Source organism: Pseudopipra pipra, chromosome 2, assembly GCF_036250125.1.
Source record: "Pseudopipra pipra isolate bDixPip1 chromosome 2, bDixPip1.hap1, whole genome shotgun sequence".
In the NCBI taxonomy this organism is placed as follows: domain Eukaryota; kingdom Metazoa; phylum Chordata; class Aves; order Passeriformes; family Pipridae; genus Pseudopipra; species Pseudopipra pipra.
In genome coordinates this window covers 114,129,692-114,143,667 of record NC_087550.1, presented here as the reverse complement: position 1 = coordinate 114,143,667, position 13,976 = coordinate 114,129,692, and the positions used below count along the sequence as shown (strand labels likewise).

Below are 13,976 nucleotides of genomic sequence, written 5' to 3'. Positions count from 1 at the left end.
CATCAGGCACTAAATCTGACTATAAAGAGAAATAATTGACTGACTGCTTGGGTTTTCTTGGGGCAGTAAGTAACTACAGAAACTCCCTGCCTGCCAGACACGGGTGCAGCAGAGACGTGTTCGTCTGCCAGAAAGTGTCAGCCAATAGAGCAAAGTTTGCAATAGGTGCTCAGTGCAAAATGCCACGTGCTACTGTTTCCCCCATGGGTAGCAGGATTGCTGAGGTGATGCTGGAAAAGGAAAAGAAAAAAAATCTCTTATTGTCTCTAGCCGTGAACGTCACAGCTGAATAAATGTCAATATCCATATAATTGAGCTCAAGAGGTTTCTGTTAGCCACGGTGTTCTTGTTGGAGGGATAGGGAGCTGAGTCAGACAGATAAAACTGGTTTACATTTTTCAAATCATTTATAAGTCCTGGAACTCTGCAGTCCTGGGCTGAAAGAAGCTGACAGTAGATTTGTGCTCCATTGGGCAAATATTTACGCCCGAGGAAAAACCCAAGCACCTTCTTTCTGACGTTTTTAAGAAAACCAGTTACCAACATCACTGAACAGAATAAAGAGAAAGAAAAAGATAGAAGCAAAGCATTTATTGGAGATGGCATTAATACTTTAAGTGACTCAAAGTGGTCAGGGTTTCTCATCTGCCAAATGAGGAAGGCAGTCCTTTGCATCCATCCACAATGACATTGTCTTTGGCTCAGCGAGCAAAGTCTGGCAGTGACACAGCCTGGGACTGTGTGCCCTGAGGGGAGAACTTGGAAATAGCAGCACTCTGCCAGTATATGCTGGGAAATCTCAAAACTGCAAGATTTTAAAAATGTTATCTGAACCAGTGCTCAGTGCATGGGGAAAAATAATAGTGAAAAAAAGATGCAGAGAAAGGGTAAGATGTGCTATAAAGTTTGAGAATTCCATGTGTATGGTCAAGCCAAGGTAAACGCTCGCTGCTGGTGAGAGGGCCAGAGGCTGTGCCCCTGAGGAGCCCTGAGAATCTCTGCAAGTCAAGCCTCAGAAACAAAGAATGGTTCAGGTTGGAAGGAACCACAGCAGGTCATCTGTCCCAACCTTTCTGTACAAGCGGGACTATCCCAGAGCACATGGCACAGGACAGTGTCCAGAGGGTTCTGGAATATCTTCTGTGAAATAGACTCTACACCCTCTCTGGGCAACCTGTTCCAGTGCTCAGTCACTGCCCAGCAAAAAAGTTCTTCCTCATATCCAGGTGCAACTTCTTGGGCATCAGTTCCTGCCCATTCCTCTTGTGCCATTGCTGGGCCCCCCCAAGCAGAGCCTGGTCCATCCTCTGCCCCCTCCCTGCAGACCCTACAGACCTGGGGGAGGTCCCCTCTCAGTGTCTCCTCTGGAGGCTGAACAGCCCCAGCTCCCTCAGCCTTTCCTTGTAGGAGAGAAGCTCCAGTCCTTTAATCATCTTTGTAGTCCTCCTCTTCCACATGTGCCTGTGGTCCCATCCCTGTCCCCTCACCAGCCCGCAGCCTCCCTCCCCAAAAAGCATGGCAGTAGATAAAGGTGGAAGCTCATGCTGTTCATGCCAAGCCATTGATGAGGGAGTGGAATGCCAATGTTTACAAGCAGGATGAGGACAGCTTGCTCTGCAAGCCAACAAGAAACCACCAAGCTTTGCAGGACAAATTGAGACAGGACTAACGTGCCACAGGCTCTGCAGCATGCTTAGCCTTCACTCCAGTGAGCTGGGTGGTATTGCAACAGCTCCATCAAATGTTAATCCATCCCACATGGGTCTCCATGGCTCCAGAAGAGCTCCCTCCCAACCTGAAATCCTGCCAGCACCACTGCAAGACCCAAATGCAGGAGTAATGTGAGACCAAGGTACCATACTGAGGCTCCAGTTTGCTTCTGAAATGCTCCCCTTGCCTCTCCCAGGGAGCAGCATACTCAGGAAGCCTGGCATCAAGCAGGTCCCACACGGGCCCCAAGCAGTTTTCCTCTTCTGACACACAATCCCATGTTTTGAGCCCTCTCAACTACTCAGTGTCAAAAGCATCAGGCACTAAATTGCTTTTGAGGTAGCACGTTCCCACACAGCACTGTGAAATATTTAATATTAGGATGCTGTATTTGGAACAGGCAGCACTTTTAACAAAGGGGACGTGGTGAAACAGCACTTTTTGTCTCACCAAGTAAACTGTCTACGAGGAGGATGGGCAGGTACAAAGCAATAAATGAGGTCTTTATGTCCTTTGAACAGAGAAGAAACTGCTTGAATTAATAACTAGCACTTACATCTAGAGGCAGACCCATGTTATTAGGAAGATTAACAGTAGCCAAGCATTTTTCTCTAAGTGTGGAGCTACAGAGAGCTCCCACAGCATGGGCCTTGTTACAGAGGATGTTTCAAGCCATCAGGAGCTGAAGGCAACAAAAATCAAACTTGACAGTATAAGGTAAACCCACCCAGCCCCTTCAGAGGTCTTCCTTAGCTCTGTCACCCAACACCCTCGACGTGGCAGCATTTCTTGGCTGCAGACAAAAATGGACTTTTGAGGACCTGCTACATCATGGGGATATGTCCCAGGAGGATTGCTCTGATCCACGTAGAGATCAGTCCTGCTCACCCTGGGGTCTGCAATATGCCGCAGCTGGAGCATTAAACACAAGCGTCAATGTAAATTCTCCCCACAAACACATGCTTGACACTAACTTGGTGCTCCCTTTTGGCCTCCTGTCTAATGAGGACTTTGCTTAGTAATGCAATTAGCACACAGGCTCCGTGGGTAATAAACCCGCTTACGGAGCTGTGAGCAAGTGCTCTCAAGTGGGGGAGGCCGGGGGGACGCGCACAGCCAGCACCTCTGTGACGCCAAAGTCCCTCTGCTCAGGGTATTTCAGCTCCCTAATGCCACCACCTCCCTACGTGGAGCGTTTCCAACGCAGACGCCACCGCCTGGGCCCTGACGTGTGTCCTTTGCAGAGCAGGAGCAGGAGCAGGAGGAGGAGGAGGAGGAGGAGGAGGGCTGGATTTGGCTCTCCCACTGTGAGTTCAGGCAGAGGGGGAACTTCCCAGGCGCCCCACGTGTGCTGCAGCCGCTCGTGTGGGACACGCTGGACCCAGGGCTCCACACGTGGCTGCCCCACAGCCCTGCCAGCCGCCCTCCTAATAAGCGCTAATTCAATTTTCGGCTTTGCTCCTTGATCCTTTCATGCCGCCTCCTGAGCCGCTTTGTGCCGACGTCTGCTGATGTCAGCAGCTGCGGGATGGGAGGGGAGAGGGATGGGCTGCCCAGGGGCACTGGGGGGGGGGGGTCTTCTCCACCCTGGGGTTTGCTGGGTGTCACTTGCTCCCGGGGAGGCTCCTGAATGACGGGAGGGGCGTTACGAGTGGGTTTCGCGTGGCTGGGTCTGGGCAAGGGATTAAAATTTCGTGTCAGCTGCATGAGGAGTCGTCTACTGTGCTCCGAGGGGAAGATTAGTGAGCTCAGACTCAGCATGAAATTCAGGAAGAAAATCTTATCACACGCCGAAAAAATTTTTGCCTCGTGCTCTAATCCTCCTGGAGGGGGCTGAATAACAAACAGCACAGCCTGAAGGGGCCCTGCTTGGCTGTCCCCAGGTCCTGGAGAGCATAGCCTCTACAAACTCGGCTAATCACCCCCTTCTCAGCCATCACCACTGAGCTGTGAGGCCTGATCCAGCTCTTGCTAATGTCAGTGAAAGCCTGATCCCAGTGGCTGTGGCACTGGTCACGTACAGGCGGTGTGTGTCCTTTATCTTGGGCTCCCTGCCCTCCTCCTGCCTTGTCTGAGCTCCCACAGGGGGATCAGGTAGGGGGAAAGCTAGACAGACATGGAGGGCAACAGTAAACCCTTGGCAACATGGTGTTGGGCGTACTCAGGAGCAAAGAGAGCACTGGGAAGCCCAAGGACACAGCCTGGTACTGCCGAACCTCAGCATTTTCCTTGCTGTGGCTGTGGGGTTGGCCATCCTCCTCCTCTCACCCTGCCCCAGCGGATTCCAGGGACCAAGAAGTGCTGGAGTAGAACACGAGCATTAGCCTAGCCGTATTAATTAATCAATAAATTTGTTAAGCAATTAATTAATTCACTCAGACACAAAATTTCAAGGGCGTGCACCTGGAAACATGCAGCCTTTTTTTTTTTTTTAACGTGTAGCACATGAATTCAGAGCCAGTGGTGCATATCTTCAGGCCTCAGAGGTCAGAGGTTTCACGTGGTAACAGGTGGAGGGGGTTTCAATGGCTACTGTGGTGCTCTTGGATTTCTAGTCTCACATTTGATGGCAAAGCCCTAAATGTGCTGTCCTGCCTCATTCATCTCCTCTCTGTCTCTCTGAGGGCTCACATTACTTGCAGGTGAACCCAGCCACCTCTGCATGCAATGCCACCATCACCCCTGATGAGGCTTGTCTTCTGCAAACTGCTTTTTCTGTCACCAGTCAGGAGTGACAGGGCTGTGCAATAGGTCTGTGCCAGGAGCCTTCCTCCAGGTGCACACACAAATACACTCTCAAACATCCCTTGCTGGGGTGGCTGCCAGTCAGATGAGTCACTACTTAACACCACAGACACGCTAAGATCTTCACAAAGCCTCTTGGTCCTTGTGACAGACAGAGCAAAGGCAACTGGCATTAGAAATTATTAAAAAAACAAAATCAAAACCAGAAGAAACCGGTTGGGCTGGAACGGTTCATACAGCAAAGAGGTTGTGGGTAACCTCTCCAAAGCTGGGAAAAGGGTACACGTGTTGCCCGCCCCCATGAGTTCGCCCTTCAGCCCTACACCAGTGCTGCCACAAGAGGCAGATGTGACACACTGTGAAAGACAGCTGAAGAAAGGGAACATGATCCCAGGGACAGCCCTGCATTTTTGCGTCGATCCTAGAGTTTTTTGAAGGGCTAGAGATGAACAGGCCTGCAAAGGAGAGGAACAGATCACAGCTTTTGTATGTTATTATCATGTTATTATCATCTAAGAAACTTTGTTTCTGTGTGCAATGAGGTGTGGTAAAAATATTTTCAGCCAGGAGGCGAGGCAACAGAGCCTAAAAATCTCTGTGAAAGAATCATCCCAGGCAAGACAGAAAGAGAGATAACCAGCAAGCCACAGGAAGGTTTAGCAGGATCCCTTTGAGCTTGCTGTGCACCCAAAGGAGGTGCTTAGCATTTGCAAACCTGCACTGCCCTAATTATGCAAATTGCTCGTTGGTTTATGCACCAGGACACCAGAATCTGGTTTGCTTTGCTCCCAGCTCCCAGCCCGTGGGTCAGCACTGTGCTCCTTGCAGTGGGTCTGTAATGGGTTGGTGGGGGACAGAGGGAGGTTTGCAGAGACAGAGCTTGAATTCTAGAGCTCCCACTGCATCCTACCTGCTTTAAAAGGAGGAGTTGTTTCTAAGGTAAATGGCATGGGGCATCTCAGGAAGGTGGTTGTGGATAGTGATGCATGTTGGAATGATTTCAGCTGTCTGCACCATGCTGGGTACCAGTAGGAGTTTCCCCCACTGCAGCCATCCTGATCAGTCTCTCAGGGCACAGGGCATAAGGAAAAAATAAGGAAAAAATTCTCACATAAGGAAAAAATTCTCATTTTTTTGCAAGATTCATTGGGGATATTAGGAAATTCTACCGAGAAAGTTCAGAGCTAAGAAAAAAAAATCCTAACAGCTCCTTCCTGCAAATGTATCAAAGACAGCAATAGCACTTGCCAAATGTTAGATACATGTGCCTTCCTAACAGAAAATAAAAGACTGGCTTTTCTGTAACATGCCTTAAGTGTTTTGCCCTGATCTTTCTCCCAGAGATGTGCAGGGAAGCTTTTAGACCCTTGAAGTCTGTCAAAACTGCTTGTAAAACTCCAGTTTAGGCTACAATTCAGTAACAAATTGTACCAGTTTCAACAATTTTTCGCTGCAACCAAACCTCAGTAGTCTTCTTGGACTGGACCTTCCCTTCATAAATTCAACAACAATGCTCCAGTTTAATCCAGAGCCCACAGACTAAGCCTCAGCAACTAATGCTCACTGATTTATTCACATACATATTAACCACATGGGTACAGAACCCTCAGCAGACACTATGCAAATAACATATAGTAATAAATGCAAATGCCTCACACGAATTTACAGCATCAATATTCATACTCTGAACATTAAGGCTTTCTGTAGTCTGTTAGCATGAAGTTATTAATGGCCAGTAAAAAGGGCTGCATCTGTATACAAACAAACATTTACCTTCTCAGGAAATCGGCAGCAGCAGTGCACAGAAACTGCTGCTCCCTGAAAGAAAACTGAGCTTTGGAAAACCTGCAGGGAGCATATTTTGTGTGCAAGTACAGAATGTATGATCTTGAAATATGTAATTATCTGGGGAAACCACCTCAGTATTACTATTATGATGATTATTTGGTTTTTCGTGTATGAACTTTTTATTTTTAGACGAACCTTTTTTTTTTTCCATGGGAAATTTGGCCTGAAAGCCAATAGGGCTGGATCTCCTTTGCAATCCCAGCTCCTGGGCTTTCTAGAGTGTCCAAGAGCTGCAGTCTCATGTGTCCATAATCAGGTGAGCACTCGTCCCCAGCAAGGTGAGATGCTGCCCTAGATTTTTTGGCAGAGTTGTTATTTCTCGTTGACAAGCTCACTGCCTGTTAAGCCTCCTGGCCAAATCAGACAGTGTCACTGCTCCCTGGAGACTGTGAAACTCAAATCCCTTGGAAATGTTCATTTACGGGATTGAGGTATGGAGAGTCCTCCAAAAAGGGCCCATTGACATCACCACCACCAAGGGACAAGGAAAGAAGAGCAACGGTGGTTGGAAAACATAATTTTCTCTAGGGGGGTTAAAAAAATTCTTAAAGTCTGAGGTGCATCAATACTAGGACATGTGAGCAGGCTGACTTCTGCTCAGTTTGTTTCCTTTCCCCTTTTTGACACCAAACAAGAAAGCCAAAGGTTTTGCAACATTATTTATTTGGTTGCTACTGTAAAATGCAGAATGCCAGGACATGTCCTGGACCTGAGACTTTGCACCTCTGGGAATATCTGGCCTGTTAGCAGGGAATGAACTCTTCCTAATACCCCAAATTAACTGGGATGAGCCCTGGTGCCATCTTCATCTGCTCAGTCTCCAGATAGTGGAGAAGCTGACTCCTCATTCACATCTCCCTCCAGATTTTTAACCCAGTGGGCAGTCAGGTTGATCTAACATGGTTTACCTTTCTTCAATCCATGCTGGCTGATCCCAATCATCCTCTTTTACTTCCTGTATCCAGAAAATGTTCCAAGGTATCTCAGTCCCTGAGTTTCCTCACTCCTGATTTTCCTAGGGATTGACATGAGGCTGACTGGGCTGCAGTCTCCTGGATTGTCCTTCTGCCCTCTGCTGAAGATGGGTACAATGTTTGCCTTTCTCCAGTTGTTGGGGTACCCCCTGATCTCCATGACCTTTCAAACATGATAGAGAGCAGCCTTGTGAGGACAACAGCCTCCTCCCTCAGCACCTTTGTGGGGAGCCTGGTGGGTCCCATGTCCAGGACGCTCTCCAAGCTTGATCCTCATCCACTGCTGGTTGTTCTCCTTGCCCTTCAACCCTGTCCCTAAAAGGCCTGGGAGACCTTGCTGCGGAAGGCTGAGGCAAATAAGGCCACAAATGCCTCAACCTTACCTGTCTCTGCTGTCACTAAATCACCTGCTGCAACTGGGGGGCCCCTGTTTTCCTTATTCAGCCTTTTACTACTAATGTTGGGTCAGAGACTCTTCTTGTTGCCCTTGACGCCTCTGGCAAGTGTCAACTCTAGGTGAGCTTTGCCTTTCCTAGCACCATCCTACACACCTGGGCAGTGTTTCTAAACCTCTAAAGTCAAGCCCAGCCTTGCTTACACCTCCTGTTACTGTCTTTTGTCATTGGAGGCTAGAGGTGAGTTCTTTATCCACAGCCATCATTCTGCTGTTCACAGGGTGGATCCAACAGCTGCCTTCAAATGGAAGAGAGGGAGACATGGATAACTTGCATAAATGAGCTGCTAAATTAAATTGTAGCCTCGTAAAGTACGACTGAAGCACATAGTTAACTTTTACAGCCTGGTGAAACCCAGACAGAAAGCAAGCCAAGAATGGCATGTGAAAAGGGCATTGAAGGAGCAAGATTAGCTCAGTGCTGCTCTTCTGCCCACGGCTGGAGGCAGAGATCTCTGACAGGGAGCACTGTAAGATGAGATGTAAAGGTGCGCTCGCAGCTAATTTACAGCAACAGGAAAAAAAGCACATTACATCCGATCCAAAATGCTGACTCTGCCTGCCCTGTAGAGCCTCTCTGGCTACATAATTACAGATCAAATATCATGTTCATTCAGATCTTAGTGGATCAATAGCCTACAGCCTACCTCTGCAGCTTCACTGCTCCCCACCTGAGCCTAAAACAAGCTGATCAGTCCTTCTCCTGTGACCTCCAGCAGTGAAGGGTCCCGAAGGAGGATCAAAGGAAGGGCATAACAGCTCAGAGGCAAAAGGACGACCATCATCCGGGGATAAAAATCCATTTGCTAAAATGTCCTGTTAAAAAAATACAGCCTCAGACAAAAACACCGAGCAAAAAGCAAGCAATGACCCTTTTCCCTCGCCCCTGAGCAATGAACTTTCAGATCCTCCAGACTCTTTTCTGGCGGGCAGTTTCTCTATCACAGCACAGCACAGCTTTTGTTACAGCAGAGAAAAATCTCCCAGGTGATTTTGTAATGCAGAGGAGTCTGAGCTTAAGACGTTTTCCCATTGCCCTTTATTCTGCAAGCAGATTACTTGAGGGAATAAACCTGGCTGAGTGAACAGGCAGGACTACCTGCAAAGGCAGCTTTGCGTCAATGGTGTTCCTGTGCTCGCTGGCTGGGGGGGAAATTTCGGAGCCAAAGTTTTTGGATCTCCAAGTGTGATGATACGGGTTTGGAAAGGAGCTGTTGAACCTGTCATAGTCTAGCAAGTGAGGTGAGCCCAGGTATGCAGGGAGAGGTGCCACTGATGGGGTTGGGATAAGGTGGCTTGCTGGGGGAAGCCAAGGGGAAAATCACTGTCTGCCCTTTGAAAGCAGCATGTCAGGTGAACCACAACTTTTTAAATATCCAGTAGAGATAGGAGAAAGTGAAGCCATTTCATGTGGGGTTTCCAAAAGCTCCAAAGCGGAGCCACTCCAGGCCTTGAGGAGCAGGTGTAGGGCTTGCCTGGAGCCTGTGAGGGAGGCAACTGAGGAAGAGCTTGCTGTGAATTAAGGCATGTAAGAGACTTTCCCAGCTCAAAATTAACCATGAGTTTTGGCTCCAGCCCTTCATGGGGACACATCAGTGGGTTTAAACAGGTATCCAAGGGTCCCCTCTGGGTGGAATCCTGTTTTAGCAATGAGACCCAGGGGAGCCAGGCATTGGTGAAGGCTTGCCAGGGCCACATTCTACTGAGGCATGTAATGGAGCTCCAAGAAGTGAAACCAACTAAAAAAAAAAAAACAAACCAAAACTGGCAAATGAAAGTGCTATCAGTTCTCTGATCTGGTTCAGGGTGCAGCCCAAAAGGTGTTGGTGGGGTGACCCCTCTCAGAACAGGAGGGAGAACTGCAGCACGTGAGATCGGTGTGGTGATTGCTCTCCTGGCCCCTATCACCAGTGAATGCTTTGCTTTGCAAAACCCTGGCCAGAGGGTCTAATGTGGCCAGCTGCTCTTCCATTATAGGTGATAAAGCAGGGGATGGAATGATCCCAGATTGCCTGTCGGAGCCCAGGGAGGGTTTGCCAAGCCGGCAGCAAGAGCTAAGCCTCTCTTCATTGCATGCTGCCTTCTCCTTGGGGCAAGCTGAGCGGGTCTGGGAGCCAGGGAAATAACCATGGCTTTGGAGGCCCTCCCCTGCTGTGGTCCCCTCACTGGCAGCACCATTTTTGCCACAGAAAACTGCATGTTCACTGGTCATCTTTTACACCAAGACAGTGTTTTAGAAATATTTTTTCTTTTCATGTACGACTTGCAGAGAAGCGTTCTGGCTTGGAGGGCAATGGAGCAGCATCCCTTCGGTGTCTGGTTCCTACGTTTCCTCCAGCAGTGTCACCCAACCCTGCTCAAAACATGGCTCTGGAGAGATTATGTGGCGACGGACGTCATCGCTGCTCACAATTGCGCACTCTGCTTTGTGCTTATTCCCCTCCTCTTTTTTTTTTTTTTTCTCTCTGCCAAGTTATCCTAAGAGAGGCAGTTTCTGACTGGCGATGTGAAATGTTACCTTTATCACTTCTCCACAGCACCAGCAGTATTATAGGTTGTCAGTCTAAAAAAAGCAGCTTTGTTTGACTGTGCAGAGCAGGCGTTGCAGCAGCGGCGCAGGCTCCGCACATCAGCATCCAGAGGTGGAAAAGGGCCCCATTAGGTGTTGACACAAAGCTTCGTTGGAGAAAACTCTCGTAAATCTAAGCCCATTCAGGTGTTCTGTATAAATATAGACTCATGCAAAGGCAGTGCTGTTCATCCAAGACCCACATGCACTGCCCCCCTCCTCCAAGGATACGAACAGAAAAGTGGAGGGAGATTGCTCAGCGCTGAAACACGGCCGGTGACGCAGATCTCCTAAGTGGGTCAGATGGAAAAGTGATGGTAATGAGTTTACGTGTGAAGTTTGGAAAAAACCCCATCCAGTGATGAAGGTAAGGTGAAGACAAAACCAAGGGTTTTTAATATGCTGGGTTAGTGAGTGAGGAACAGGGTACGAGCCTTCCTCCCCTTTCTCCTACGTGGGCTTTTTTATTTCCTTGCTACAGATATGAAACAGATGGGGGGGAAAGGGAAGACAGGCCCAGTTGGGGATTATTTAAAAGCAGCAACAAGTAAAAAGTTTCCATAATGAAATTTGATTCTTGCAGAGAGTGTGTGAGCACTGGCTCTTGACTATCTCAGGGCAACCAGCCGAGCGCACGGTGCTCCTGTTATCTCCACACAAAGCTTCCCTTTGCTGAGATGCCATTGCAGAGAGACTCACAATTCTAGGAGCACCACAGAAGGCATATCTGGATTTATGGCTGCCATATTTCAGGGCTCTGTGAGAGGTGTTTGCAGTTTCAAACGATTTCTCTGCAAAATGAAGCAAACCAAAGGCACTGATGTTAGTATTCCCATCTGTCATCTTAAAAAGACAGAGCTACTGCCCGCCCGCCTTCTTTTCAGCAAGAGGCCACACTGAATACTGTCAAAAGCAATCATTTTCTCTGCTAAATCTTTCCTTTGGGCTACAACGTTTTCTGTCTGCAAGGAATACGGGAGAAACTAAAATAAACCATATGGCAATAAAGAGTCGCGCTATTAGAAGTGTAGAGATCATCTGGTCCACCTCCATTCCTCCCTGAAAACAGGGATACAGCCAACATGAGGCCAGCTCAGCCATGGTTACTGGAGTCTTTAAACCTTTAAGGAAACTCTGCCTCCTCTGGGCAACTTGCTTGAGTAAGGCACAAGACACAGAAATGGGTCGACTTGTTTGGTGGACCAGGAGGGTGTTTGTCTTTCTAGACTGAGGGAGAGGTGATGCCATGGCCAGTGAAGCTTGGTGGGAATTGTTGGGCTTGTCACGCTTTGTGAGACCTGTGTCACCTGGTTATCCCTGGGGTGCAGGGGTGCCTGATGCCCTCAGGGTCTGGCCGAGGTGCAGTGGCCCTGTGAGCAGCCTGGTCTCTGTTGCAGCTCTGTGTGCTCTGGCTGTTCCCCATCTCCACACCCTGAGCAGCTGGGCTTAGTGATGCACAGGTATCAGAGGTGATGTCTGGGGGCAGAAAGTGAAAGAGAGGCCATGCACTGAGCTGCAAATAAAGCAGCCAAAGCTCTGAGGGAGCAGGAGGCAGGGCAAAAGTACAGGTCTTGAGGTCGCCGAGTGGGAATTTGCAGTTCTGCAGAGGGAGGAATGGGCAGCATCATTCTCAAAGGACAGCCCTGACACTAATGGGAAAGGGACAAAGAGGAGGAGGACTGGAGGCAATGCTAACTGCAGCCTGACATCAACCCAGAGAACAAATCCTGCTCCCAGGGAGGAAGCATGTCCCCTCAAGAAGAGGATTTCATCAGAGGAAGCCTGTACCAGAACCCACACGACTGTGCTACCGTGTCCTCCCTGGACTGGACACAGCATGCAAAGTGCTGCCAAGTCCCAGCTATGCCTTTGCAGACAGCAATGTGTGAGTGCAGAGTCCCCCTGGGCTGTGCCAGTCAACTCCAAAGGCTTCACTGCTGCATCTTCCCACTTAGCCATCCCTCAGTGACCTAGCTTTGCCCCTCTCATGCACACCCATGGGTTGCTGTGGTCTGTGTGGATGTACCCCATCTGTAACTGTGCTGCCTAGTGACTTTTGCCATGCTGTGTGAATATACACAAGCACTTCCTGGAGCTGGGGAAGAGCTGCTCAGGGAGCCTGGAATATGCCTGCAGTTTTGTGTAAGCCCTGAAAATGCCATCTGAAAAGCAAATGAAATCGTGGCCTTTCTGAAGGGGAGAGTGCTGACTCACCCAGTGAGTTTCCTTCTGCTCTGGGTCCTCTTCACCTCCTCTGCCTGTCTGCAGGTGCATGAGCACATCATTCCTCTTTTCACAGTGCTCCTCAGTGATGGTGTAGCCCACACCCCGGAGCTGGAGCTGGTTCACTTAGATAGTTTCTGGGCCTCTGGCACCTGCTTCCAGTGCCATCATTGCAGGGGAGCTGAGGGGTACAAGCACCCTCTGTGCTAAGCTTGGACCACTCGAGCCTTGTGGACACACAGTCAAAGGTCACTGCCCAGTCTTGGACTGAAACACCACGTGGGACTCTGAGAGAGCCATTTGCAGTTATGTCTCTGAGGGATAAATTCGTCAGTTGACTAGAAAAAAAAAATAAACCACAGTTAAATTTCAAGAGACCTTTGGGAGCAGACACTCTTAAGTAGCTCTGGTGGCAGGTGCCCCAGTAAGAAGCTCATTATGTCCAATAAGTTACTCTCTGAAAAGCTCCCAAAGCTCTTATTATCTCTGGAGTGATATGCAGAAGTGGCCTAATCTCTTGTAGAGCTTACAGAAGGATTCAGCTCTTTGTTTCAGACTAATTACCTTTCCAAAAAGAAAATTCCTATCAGAAGATTGGAAAAAAAAAAAAAAAGAGGGTAAATACTCAATGGAAGTGGTGTGAAATTAGGGTGAAATCCTGTCACACCACTGTTTGCAGCAGCAGAACTCTAGACTTATGCTGCCTGAAATGAGGGGAAAATTCTCTATCTCACCTCACAGGGAAAGACCCCCCTCCAGCAGATACCTTGTCTGGATTAAAATTGTGACTAAGAACATTTTCTGAGGAAGGAGAATAATAGTTTTGTAAATGTATGTACCTGACATATGAAATCTCATTGACTTTGAATTAGCCATGCATTCGCAGACCATTTTGATCTGCTAGTCTTTTGTGTGAGAATATTTATTTTATTCCTATTTCTAAGAAGCTTTGTGTAATAAGGTGTTAAGCTCAAGATAGTTTAAACTAATTTTTGATTGTGGGAAAGAGTAGTACCCCTGAATAACATTAAAAGTGGGTGCTTAAAAAATTAAAAATTGTTCCCATTCTTCTTTGGCAGATTAGACCTGTAAAACTGTAATAGGATTTATATCTCTCTCCCTGTGTCTCTCTCTGGCTTTAGCTTTTCTCAGGGAGGAGCAGAGACAGGTGACAGACGAAATACTCAGCCTGATGTCCAAACACCGGGGAGCTGCACGTCAGGCTTTGGATCAGAAATCCCTCACGATGGGTTACAGCTTTGGCTGTAAAGGGCAAAAAAGTGGGAGCTGCAGCAAAGCTTGCAAATTAAAGCACTGAGGCCTGAGCACCCCTGTAAAGAGCAGGGAGCTGTTGGGAGCACCACAGCCTGCCCAGATGTGCCTGCTGAAGGGAATAACCGCTTCCAAACGCTCCGGTTGAGCACGAGCCACGATGTAAGTGAAAACTTGGATG

The 13,976-nt window shown here is 48.4% G+C and overlaps 1 long non-coding RNA gene across 1 annotated transcript; it reads right to left on the bottom strand.

Annotated features, from left to right (window-relative positions):
• Nucleotides 1-576: 576 nt before the first annotated feature.
• On the bottom strand, nt 577-2,805 carry LOC135407164 (uncharacterized). The gene is made up of 2 exons (XR_010426744.1): nt 2,599-2,805; nt 577-1,815 (listed from the first exon to the last, which is right to left on the bottom strand). It is a non-coding gene; the product is annotated as an uncharacterized LOC135407164 (long non-coding RNA).
• Nucleotides 2,806-13,976: the final 11,171 nt, after the last annotated feature.